Source organism: Danio rerio, chromosome 13, assembly GCF_049306965.1.
Source record: "Danio rerio strain Tuebingen ecotype United States chromosome 13, GRCz12tu, whole genome shotgun sequence".
Taxonomy (NCBI): domain Eukaryota; kingdom Metazoa; phylum Chordata; class Actinopteri; order Cypriniformes; family Danionidae; genus Danio; species Danio rerio.
In genome coordinates, this window is record NC_133188.1 from 45,966,906 (window position 1) to 45,979,238 (window position 12,333).

The 12,333-nt window shown below is 40.2% G+C and overlaps 1 protein-coding gene across 4 annotated transcripts in view; it reads right to left on the bottom strand.

Annotated features, from left to right (window-relative positions):
* Positions 1-12,333, bottom strand: part of marchf5 (membrane-associated ring finger (C3HC4) 5) — a 40,965-nt gene that overhangs the window by 27,131 nt on the left and 1,501 nt on the right.

Consider the following 12,333-nt stretch of genomic DNA (forward strand, 5'->3'; position numbering starts at 1 on the left):
CAATCCCAATTCTACCCCTTAGCCCTTCCCTTACCTCTATCCCTCGTTTAGCACGTTCACGTGAAGGGGTAGGGGTGTCCCAATTCTCTTTAGCTTGAATGTGTATGGTTAAGGGGAAGGACTAGATAGCACTTGAAACTGAGATTTTCAAGAACCACATTCAAAACCAAGGAGTGCAAAAATTTCCCAGAATACACCAGATACAACGGCAACATGGCTGCAAAATTTGTGCAAATAGATTTTTTTTGCCATTATTTCTTATTTTTACAACAAACAAACGTATGCTTTAATACAATGGTAACGCCGTTCGTGTTTTACCATCATGCTTTAGTCGCCATCGTCGATTTTATGAGCTTGTGACAACATATGATGATGTGTGTGGGTGTTGTAGTGGTGTCCCATTTCTTAGAGGTAAATTTAAAGCCCTTCCTCTTCACGGTTTGTTTCAAAGGCCAAGGGGAAGGGGTAATGGTAAACAAAAATTGAATTGGGATTGAGGCCAACTGTGATTACATCTGCTGAAAACGTGATGATGATTACTTTTCAGCACTGTTTGTGATTAATTTTCATTATGCTTTTAATATCTGCAATACACCATCACATCCCATTGACTTCCATTATTTCACAAACAAATGCTTTATTAATGTCCTGAAAACATGCTTCTTGACCTCTAAATTGACATTGCTCCTCCAGTTTCTACAGATTATAGTGCTAATGTCTATAAGATCCCATCAGGAGGTCAGAAAGTCGATAGCGCTCACCTTTCTTTACATGCTAAGAGCCTGGTTACATGACACAGAAACACAATCCATACAACAGCGAGGGTCTCTGCAAGCGATAACCCTGATAATAGCTTAAATATCCTGAACGTCGGCTACTCTTACAGACAGGATGCGCTTTCATGGATAAAGTGGCTAATTTCGCTTGTTGACTGATGTTGCTCTAAAAACAGGAATCTGAAAGTTTAACTGCTTCCTCTTGGTCAAATTATGTGGAAGTGATTTAAGAAAAATGAAACATAATCTGTTTAAAGTACACTATTAAAGGTTCCTAATTTGGTTTTGGAGATCTCCAATAATAGATTCACATCCATGCAGCATCAAAAAAACATTATCATTTTCTTATTATACGCTTAGAAACTCTTTTCTCACAGTCTTTAAAATGGTTGGTTTGGGAATCTCCTGGTCTCTCTTAACCCCAACTTTCAGAGATTTTACTCTGCTGATTGGTCCGATCATACCGCAGACTGTTGTGATTGGCCAAACACTTACAGCCCGTGTCAGAAAAAAAAATTCATACCTGAATTTCAGCTCTGGAATAGTGATGGAAAGTTCAGATCATTTTACTGACATCAAGATGAACAAATCTTTTTAGGGCTGCAACAACGAATCGATTAAATCGATTCAAATTGATTACTAAAAGCGTTGGCAAAAAATGTCATAATCCATTTGTTGTGTCGCGCAACGGGGAGATACTTAAGAATTATTTAAAAAAAAAAAATATATATATATATATATATATATATATATATATATATATATATATATATATATATATATATATTTTGTCGAGAGTGGAGCGGAGTGAACACACTCTGCCTCTCTCTCACTGATAGCGCCTCAAAGACAGGACAGAGCAAAAAAACAAGCGGAGGTAACACTAAAGAAAAAAAATACATGGCGATGAAGGGAGCAACAGCAGGGTTTATCACTACAGAATTCTACTTTTGTTCTGTTTTAAAGTGAGGAGCGTAATGTCCCTGGTGCTGCTGATGTTTACTCTTCATCCAGCTTGACAAGCATGATGTGAAACATTCAAACTAAGCTTTAGTGCATTGGCTAGTGCTGAGCCCGAGAAAGACGTGCCATATCATCACAATTATGCAGTGATTTAACCACCCAATGCTTATTTTATGTTTTAGACATGCAAATCCACACAAGTAAAACAATACATTTAGAGTTTGTAAAACACACAAGAAAGGCTATGGAAGTCTAACAATCAATTCAAATATAATTTGCTGATGTGTTTAATTCATATCAGATACACGCAGTTAAAGTACTAACAATAAAGTTCAGTCTATTCTTCTTCCAACTGTGCAGCCACTTGCTTGCATGCATTTGGGGAGTAACTGTAGAATTTACGTGCTGAATCCTGCGTGTTCTGATTTTCTGAATGAGGCATGCGCGCGACTGTGCAATGCCCATTAGGGCTGGCCGATGTCGACCAATTTAGCATTGTACAGTACAATGTCTAATGTAAAACATCGCGATGGACGATGGCATCGTCATCACATGAAAAGCGGGAGTGAGGAGGGATCCGGGGGTGAGAAGGGTGCGTGACTTATTTGAGGACTGAAAGGGAGACGCACGATTTCCGGGAGATTATCACTCGTTGGCGTGCATTATGAGTCCCGCAAATGCATAGAGACTCCCGGAACTTCCAAAAGGGGTTTGCAACGGGGGCGGGCGGAGGATCGGCGATGCCGGCTCAGCATGCCGTTGTCTATTGGCCATCGGAGATGGAAAATAATTATTCATTGTTTACGATGATTAATCATTTTGTCTATGATTAGTTCAGCTCAGCTCTTCTTACATGTCTTTAGATTTGAGTGATTCGTTCACGTTTACAGACAGTCCCATATAAGATTAATCAATGAACACAGTCTGAGGTGAAAGGACCCATGATTAGTTCAGCTTTCGAGTCATCGGGTTTTTAAAAAGAGGTGTAAAAAAACGACTCAAAACTGAGCACTCAAGAGATGAACGGATCAAATCGTTTTCCAGCTCTAAATGCATACGATTGGCTTATGCCTTTCACGACAAGAGACGTGGCATATTGTGCCAAAGAATATTGTGGCTGAAGCTGTCAAACTGGCATCATCAGAGAAAGACCACCAGTCCGAAAGTAGAAGCAAATGGTCAAGACTTTGATTGAAGTTAACCAAAACAACGATTTTTTTTTAACAATGTGTGTTAGCGAAACAAGTATTAGAGATTTAGATTTCACATGGATTTAAGCAGTTCAAAATCAGTTCACGATATCTCCATTCACCTCCACTTTGATTTTCCAGAATATGCAGATCTTTGACTTCCACACACATTGCACCACATGATAAATAATGTCTGAAAAAGAATGAGTGACTTCAACCTCGATCAAAACTCTTCAGCAAGCTCCAAACATTACTCATGGGCAATAGTAATACTGAAGTGCTATGCTTCACAAGTGTTTAAAAGGCAAACTGTTCTCATTGATACCCAGGTCAGACTGTATTTAAAGAGGCATTAAAACCTGGACACAATGAGTTTATTCATCCGGCCGCAGTCATGTGACTGTGGGAACCTGAAAGATCTTCCAGCTAACAGCAAATGAGAGAAAGTAACATCACCAGGGAACCGACAAAGAGCCGAGAATCAGAGGAACTGCTGAGATCCCAGACATTTCCATCATCGTACAAACAGCACTGCCATTATAACCATTTGTTTGGGATTAAATATCTTTAAAATAACTGTGATTACCCATTTTACAAACATCATACAAGAAGGTAGGTATAAAAATACAATGTTAAACAATAATGCTTTCATTTTGGACACAGAAGCCAAAACATTGTATGATTTCCATGATGTAATTTTCTATTAAAGCATCGAACAATATGTTATAGTACGAAAACTTTTAGCACTTTTTTTTTTTTTTACAACAAATGATTACATTACAAAAAAGTATATTATTATTATTAATTCTATTTCTATTATTCATGCCAGAAATTATAATTCATAATACTTGATGTTGACCCTATATACAAACATACAGCTGGAAAAAAAGAAAAAAAAGTATTGAAAACATCACCATTTTTCTCAGAAAACATATTTCTAAAGGTGCTGTTGACTTGAAATTCATACCAGATGTTGTTAACACCCAAAGAAATACATATTTAAAAAAAAAAACAATTAGAATTAGAATTAGAAAAAATCAATTACTAATTAGTTTACAAATTAAGTAATGCGTAATAAAATGAAGTGACACAGGAAAAAAGTAATAAACACATGAAGAAAGGAAGGTGTAGAAAGGCAGTAAAGGCCCAGATAGCAGCTAAAATCTCTCAGTAGTTCTTCAGCAACCCTCTGCCCTTCATCATTATAAATGAATATCAGCTGCTTCAATCCAACATCTACATTAGCAGGATGATGAAGATGAAACCAGAGTGGACATTTGAGCAAAACAATGATCCAAAACACAGCCCAGGAAACACTCAAACGCTTTCAGAGAAGGAAAATCAAGCTTTAGAATGGCCCAGCCAATCACCTGATATGAATCCAATAGCAAATACAAAATAAAGCTCAGATTTGATAGACGAGACCCACAGAATTATCTAGATTTTTACACTTTGTTGAAGTCTGAAAAACTCACACCTGAGCAATTCATGTGACTTCATTCTTCATATGAGAGGCGTCTTTAAGCTGCCATCACCAAAAAAGCCTGTTATATAAAGTATTGAATTTGTTTTAGTAGTTTCTCCATTGTTATTAAACGATGCAGTTTTTTCATATATATTTTTTATGTTTGTATTGTTTGGGTTTTCACCAAAATCTGGTTCAATACCACGTCAACACGTCCTTTAGAAATATTATTCCCAGGAAAAAAAAGCATGATTTCCCCCACTGTACATTATCACAAGTGTATAATTATGATTACTAATATTATTATGTAACACTCATAAAAAGTATTTTTCTTAGATGTCATGAGGGCGAGAATCAACAGCATTTTTTCATTGTTTTAATGAACTATCCAGAAGAATGATCTGATAGACTGTGACTATAGTCTACAGTTTGCACCCCAGCTGCATCACCTACATAAGAGTTTATGTAACTTCAGTCACTGTTTTCCTGTAACGCCAGTCCTCTTGAACTTGCGGTCTATATTTGTACATGAGGGGGGGAGCCAGATATGACCCACTGCTGATCCATAAACACACTCTCTCTCTTTCCTCGTGCTCAAAGTCACAAGACCCTTCCACAAGATCACGTTTCATCAGCTAATGTATAAAGCCAGGAGAAACAGGAACTTATACACCACAAAGAAACACCAGCAGTTTCAGAGAAAACTAATACGCAAATGAACAATAAAAAAAAGACTTCAATTATGTTAATTCTTTATACAGGTAGGCAGAGCTAACGGTACATTTTTGTGCATTTTGTGTGGTTCGATTCTATGATAGGTGGAATATCTATTCAGATTATTTTCATGCTGTGCATGTGAATATTTACAACTTTGTATCTGATTAGCAAGGCTACAGTTACTATGTCTGCACAACTAACATTTTGAACAAAATATTGATAACTAATTCTTCAGTTAACCAAAGAGAAAACTGAAGTCATTGCGTTTGGGAACAGAGATGAGCTTCTCAAGGTGAATGCTTACCTTGGCTCAAAGGGTCAAATAACAAAAAATAAGGTCAAGAATTTTGTTGTGATTCTGGAGTTTTAATAGTCATGTCTAAGCAGTAAATAAATCAGCATACCATCATCTCAAAAACATTGTAGGAATTAGATGCTTTGTTCCCAAAGAAGACTTAGAGAAACGTGTTCATGCTTTTATCAGCAGCAGGGTGGATTACTGTAATGGACTCCTCACTGGCCTTCACAAAAAGACAGTCAGACAGTTGCAGCTCATCCAGAACGCTGTGGCCAGGATTCTGACCAGGACTAGAAAATCTGAGCACATCACACCTGTCCTCGGGTCTTTACACTGGCTCCCAGTTACATTCAGAACAGATTTTAAAGTATTATTACTTGTTTATAAATCACTAAATGGCCTAGGACCTCAGTACATAACAGAAATGCTCACTGAATACAAACCTACTAGTCAACTCAGATCTTTAGGATCATATAAACTACAAATTCCAAGAGTTCAGTCAGGGGGATTTTGCCTACAGCTTCAGTGCACCCAGATGCTGGAATCAGCTTCCACAAATGATCAGATGTGCTCCAACATTAAGTAGTAGTAGGTGATTTTGAACGCAGCTATTGGCTCTTTTGAGGTGGGGCTTCTAATGTAGTACATACTTGAGTATTAGGCGACTTTGGATGCAGCCATTGGCTCCTTTAAGTTGGGCCTTCTAATGTAGTACATACAAAGACTATAGAATACACAAGACATGTCACTCGTATACTTTTGAATAGGGAAAAGTGTAATTGTCAAAATGGCTAACGAAGCCCCACCTTCTAGTACAGGAGCCAATCAGCGATTGCTATATGGCGAATGAAGCCTTCCTTTTAGTACAGTAGCCAATCAGCGATCGTTATAGAATGACAATTCTTCAAGGAGGGGCTCTGACCAGACGTGAGTTTCTGCAGATTTTTTGTGATACGAACATTTAGAAATGAAACTAAATAGATAGTTGTTGTTTAATTTTATTGGTTATTCATAATATGAAATGTAAGCGTAAGCTTGGCAAGTAGTTTTGGAGAATTTGATGTTTCCCCATTCAAACAAAATGCCCAAGCATACTGCCCGAGAGGTGTTTTAAAGATGGCCGCCGAGTAAAATGACTTGCCTCAAAGGGACTTTGGTACACACTCGAATAGTGGGCGATTTCAGATGCAGCCATTGGCTCCTTTTTTTTAAAGGTCACCTATGTTGAAAAATCTACTTTTCAAGCTGTTTGGACAGACATGTGTGTAAGTATAGTGTATAGACCAGGGGTGGCCAACCCTGGTCCTGGAGAGCCACCTTCCTGGAGAGTTCAGTTGCAACCCATATCAAACACACCTGCCTGTAATTATCACGTGGTGTTCAGGTCCTAATTAATTGGTTCAGGTGTGTTTGATGTGGGTAGCAACTAAAATCAGCAGGAAGGTGGCTCTCCAGGAACAGGGTTGGCCACCCCTGGTATAGGCTGTCATATCGGGGTAATATAAACACACCCAGTCCTTTTTTTCTTTCAATTTAACAACATAAAAACGGTGGACCAATTGGAGCAGTTTTCAGACTGACCGCAACTTGACGTAGGAGTGCGGTCCCCCCGTCCACCAATATTGTTTGACAGGTGTTCATCACCATATTCTCAGTTTGTTGTTTCACGTCCACCATTTTCAGCATGTGAGTCAAAGTGATTTCACTAAAGAAACACCCTTGCTCTATTTTTAGATGCAAGGCTCATTGGGCTCAGCACAAGATCAACATTCACCACATGATCACTCTAATCGGAATTATTGTTTGTACCTTAAGGTAGGTTTGCAAATAAGTGTTCTTTTCATTGCATCTACCTTAAACTTCAGCCATGTGCAATTATCGCGGTCACAAGCTCCTTGTCATCTTAACTAGGTGCAGCTGGAAAGTGCAAGCATGTTACCTCATGTGCGCGTCTCTCCATTGGAAATAAAATAACGAACTTGCCTGCAGGTCGCACACCAGAAGCGCCGCTCTGTGTGGCGCAACGCTTTGCGCGGCGCGACGCTTTGCATGGCGCGACGCTCAGCGCATTGCAGTGCCATGATTTTTAGAATTGTAAACATGGGTTTCTATCAGGGTACACACAATGGCGCTTCAAGCCACGATTCAGGACACTTCATGCTTCTGCCGCGCCACAGAGCACCATCTGAATAGTTTTATTTTAAATAACATGCGAATGTGCATCTCTGAGTGTGCCGTGTCGCGGCTCTGGTTCCTCAGTCAAAGTTAATTCAGTGTGCGTGGTTATTAATCTCGGTGTACAAGCTCGGCACTTTAAACTAGCACACAGTTGGCTGTAAAACTATACAAAGACACAAATGATAGTGTACTCTCTGCTTGGTCTGTATCCGAGTCGTACATATACAACTGAATGCTGGTCCTCTCACTCATGGTGCTTCTCTCTGTCTGCCTGTCAGTTGTAAACACAGAGTGGGGGAGCTCTTGGCTCATTTTTCCTCATTCAAAACTATACGAGTGACACCTCTTAAGTGTTCTCTAGTCTTTGAACTTGCATAGGCAAAAACCCATTTACTGACAATCAATTAGAAACATAACACCAAAAAGGCTCCATATGATGGTGGGTTATTTCCAGACACCTTCAAACGCGACTCAGACGTTCATTCGAAAAGACAACCTGCTTGATCCATGACGATGTGGAAAAACACATCAAAGCTGCGGTGAGAAAAACAATATGGCAGAGAAAGTGAAGTTTTAAAAACAGCCAAAACAAATGGAGCCAGCTTTCTGAATACAGCCGAGAACAAAAGAGGCTGATAAAGTGTCTGCCACGTAAAGGTCAGACAGGATTTAAGCATGACCCCCGTCTTTCCAAGCGCAGGAGAGCTGCAATGCGGAGAGAGCAGCTGCGGGTGGCAGGCCTCGATAAGGCCGTGTGCTGGAGTCTGATAGAGCTGCATGCTGCCGTACGGATATCTGCTCTCACACAGATCTGTGAAGCTCGTTTCCTCAGTGATGGACATTAGAGATGCACGCAGGATCCATTTGAGAGAGATGAGAGCTTTCACCATGACAACTGACACAGATATGTGGACAAACAGGCTAATGTGCCAGTAAACCACTTTACTGACACCAGTCTGTCCGGTACTTTCCTCTCAATACATGTTTCCTCTAATGTGAAAAGAAGTACGCGGAGATGAAGTGTTACTTCAACAAAGAAAAATGTACTGTATATATGCATGGCTCACTAATGATCAATAATTACGAAACATTTGTATTAATAAAAAATGAATAAGAGCTGATGCTCAAGTTTATGAGATTTTCTAAAAGAAAGAAATCAGTAAGGGCCAATCCCAATTCTACCCCTTAGCCCTTCCCCCTTATTTTGCACGATCACGTCAAGGCATAGGGGTGTCCCAATTCTCTTTATCTTGAGGTGTAGGGCTAAGGGGAAGGGGTGAATAGCCCTTAAAAAGAACATTTTTCAGGATCACACTCAAAACCAAAGGGTAAGAAAATTTCCCAGAATACACCTGCCACAACGGCAGTATTGCTCAACCCGGATGTAAGGAGATCCACAAATTAGTATTATTTGTCATTATTGCGAATTTTTTCAACAAAAAAACACGTTTAAAATATATTCATAACCGCGTTTGTATTTCACCGTCATGCTTTTTTTTAATGGTAAATTTCGCAATCTATAATCCATAATAGTAACTCCTGTATAGTTGTCCCACAACATTTTGACACTGGATGACACTCGAATACCCTGTCAGAAAAGTCTAGTGGCTGGGAATGGGCTTTATACAGTATCTGCTCTAATGCTAGTGTTGTTTCGGTGTGTTTACATAGATGAATATGGCCACTGTGTAAATGCACAGTATAGTTATGATCTTATTGCCACATTAGATTATGATAGCATGGTATATGCCTTCTTTCAGAAGATAGATGCCAAAAAATAGCACAACTGGAACAACTACAGCAGTCGCCTTTGTCTGATCCCATGTGAAGCAAGAAATTGCGAAGACATATAATGACGTGCGCAGGTGCTGTCCCAATTCTTAGGGGTACATTTTGAAGACCTTTCCCTTATCCCTGTAAAGGCTGATATATACTTCTGCGTCAAACACCGGCGTATGCTACGGCGCTGACGCATAGCCCTTCGCCGTGGGCGTCGGCGACGCTGACGTGCACCTCTCAAAAATTGTAACTACTTGTCGCAAGGACGCGTAGCGCAAGCTCTGTGATTGGTCGGCTTGGTAGCGCTGACGAGTCTGGGTGAGACCAAGAGCTGCGCGAATGGCGCGAGCCCCTGGAGTGATTGTTTACAAGTGTGGAGTCCCGTGAAGGAGCTTCTAATGGAAAGTTTTGTTTTGTGTTTACCTCATAGTTAAAGTTGTTGCACGTCCGCCAGTTCCTGCCTCTAAATGAGCGAGTTTGAGCCACTTGTACATCCCGGAAGTGTTCAGGAAAAGCAAAACAGTAGTGAAGAAACTCGACACAGAGAAACATTAACACCTCACTGCCAACTAGTGTTTCGGAAGTGTTAATGCAGACCAACAGAGACACACATACGGGCGTTGCATGTGCCGTGGGTCACGCCGGTCACTTGACGCATAAGTATAAACCAGGCTTAAGGGCCAAGGGGAAGGGGTAGGAGTACAAAAATAGAATTGGGATTGGGCCTAAATGAACATGCTCAAAATGAATTATGAAATTCCATTTTAATAAAATTTTTTAATGAATACAAAAAAATGTCAAGAGAACCGTATTTGTTTACAATAGAAATCCACTGTGTTTAAACATAAGTTTGGCCAAAGGAGAAATGGTCGTACTGAGGGGCCGATCACACCTAACACGCTTTATGCGTTGAGAGGCACCTTTTTTGAATGGTTTTCTAACGGCCGTGAGCGTTTTGCGCACTGCTTATGTGCCCTGTGCGCCTCGCGTTTTAACCGCCTGCTGCGCCTCGCATTTTTGCTGTTGCACACCGTGCGCTCGGAGTTGAAAAGAAGTCAACTCTGAGTGAAAAAGCGAATATAGTGAATACCAAAAACAACATTAAAAGTATCTAATATAATGTTATATGTAAAAATGTAAGAAATCAGTTGAAGTAATAGACGAATGATGTGGAAAGATGTGGTAATGGGGTGAGGAAATTATAAGCTTGCGCTTCATCCCGCTTTATTTCAATCATGATGAAATGTATTTTGTTTAAAGAATTGTTTAAAGTGTATGATTTTTAAAAATAAAATAAATCAAATCAAATGTATTTACGGTCACGTTTGGTCTAGTTGTTGCATGCTGCATAAAACTATTATTTTAGGCCTTTACCAACACATCAAAGCTCCTAGCATCTTTCCGCTAACAAATAAAAGTAGCACGCCAGGCTTTTTCCGTTGGCTTAACTTGCTGAATCGTTGCTTGTCAGTGTGTAGAGAATGTCTGAGAAATGACATGCGTTTATCTGATGATTGTTCACGTTTGTCGGTTTCTGTCGGTACAGTGTGAATTGGCCTTAAGACTGCCGTTGACAGGTCTGCTGGACTGTGCCTCATCAGCAGGCCAGTGCAGTAATCTCGCTTATTTTGCAAGCACTGCCTGGCCCTATGTGGCAAACAGCACAGTCTCAGTGGAAAAAAACATAGACAAGGTCAGAACACCAAACAGCTTGACCCAATGAATAATTACTGAAGTCAGATTTTGTCCACGTCATTTACCCAACAAATGCTCCTATATTTAGAAAATCTGCAATTACAGGGAAGAGGCGATGTACTGTTTATTTATGACCCCTGAGGGTCAATGCACAACAACAGTGTCACTATAAACTTCTCCAGGGCACGCTGTCCTCTTTATGGGTTCATTAAAAGAAAATCTCCAGATACTCACGGCAAGAGCTTTTTTTACCCTGAACCGTCCCGAAAGCATCTACTGACCTGAGCAGGTGTGCGAGTCAGATCAAACAGGCAATCAAGCCTCTTATGACTTAAGCTGTTTTACTATTAAAGGAATATTCTGAGGTCAGAACAAGGTAAGCTGTGCTGTAGTGTTGATTAACACATGAATCAACTCACTGAACACTTTGAAGAGCAAAGTAAACCGGTAATGTAATGATGAGCATATTCTAAAGTCAACATTATCATACAACATTCACTCACCGGCCACTTTATTAGGTACACCTTACTAGTATCGGGTTGGACCTCCTTTTGCCTTTTTAATCCTTCGTGGCATTGACTCAACAAGGTAATGGAAATATTCCTCCGAGATTTTGGTCCATATTGACATGACAGCATCACGCAGTTGCTACAGATTTGTTGACTGTACATTCAGGATGCGAATTTCCTGTTCCACCACATCCCAAAATAGCTCTATTAGATTGAGATCTGGTGACTGTGGAGGCCATTTGAGTACAGTGAACGCATTGTCACATTCAGGAAACCAGTCTGAGATGATCTGCGCTTTATGACATGGCACGTTATCCTGCTGGAAGTAGCCATCAGAAGATGTGTACACTGTGGAGGGATGGACATGGTCAGTAACAATACTCAGGTAGGCTGTGGCGTTGACACGATGCTCACTTGGTATTAATGGGCACAAAGTGTGCCACGAAAATATCCCCCACACCATTACACCACCAACACTAGCCTGAACTGTTGATACAAGACAGGATGGATCCATGCTTTCATATTGTTGATGCCAATTAATTCTGACCAAACCATCCAAACGTCCCAGCAGAAATCGAGTCTCATCAGACCAAGCAACGCTTTTCCAATCTTCTATTGTCCATTTTTAGTGAGTCTGTGCAAACGGTAGCTTCATTTTCCTGTTCTTAGCTGACAGGAGTGGCACCCAGTGAGATCATCTGCTGCTGTAGCCCATTCGCCTCAAGGTTGGATGCGTTTTGTGTTTAGAGATGCTCTTCTTCAT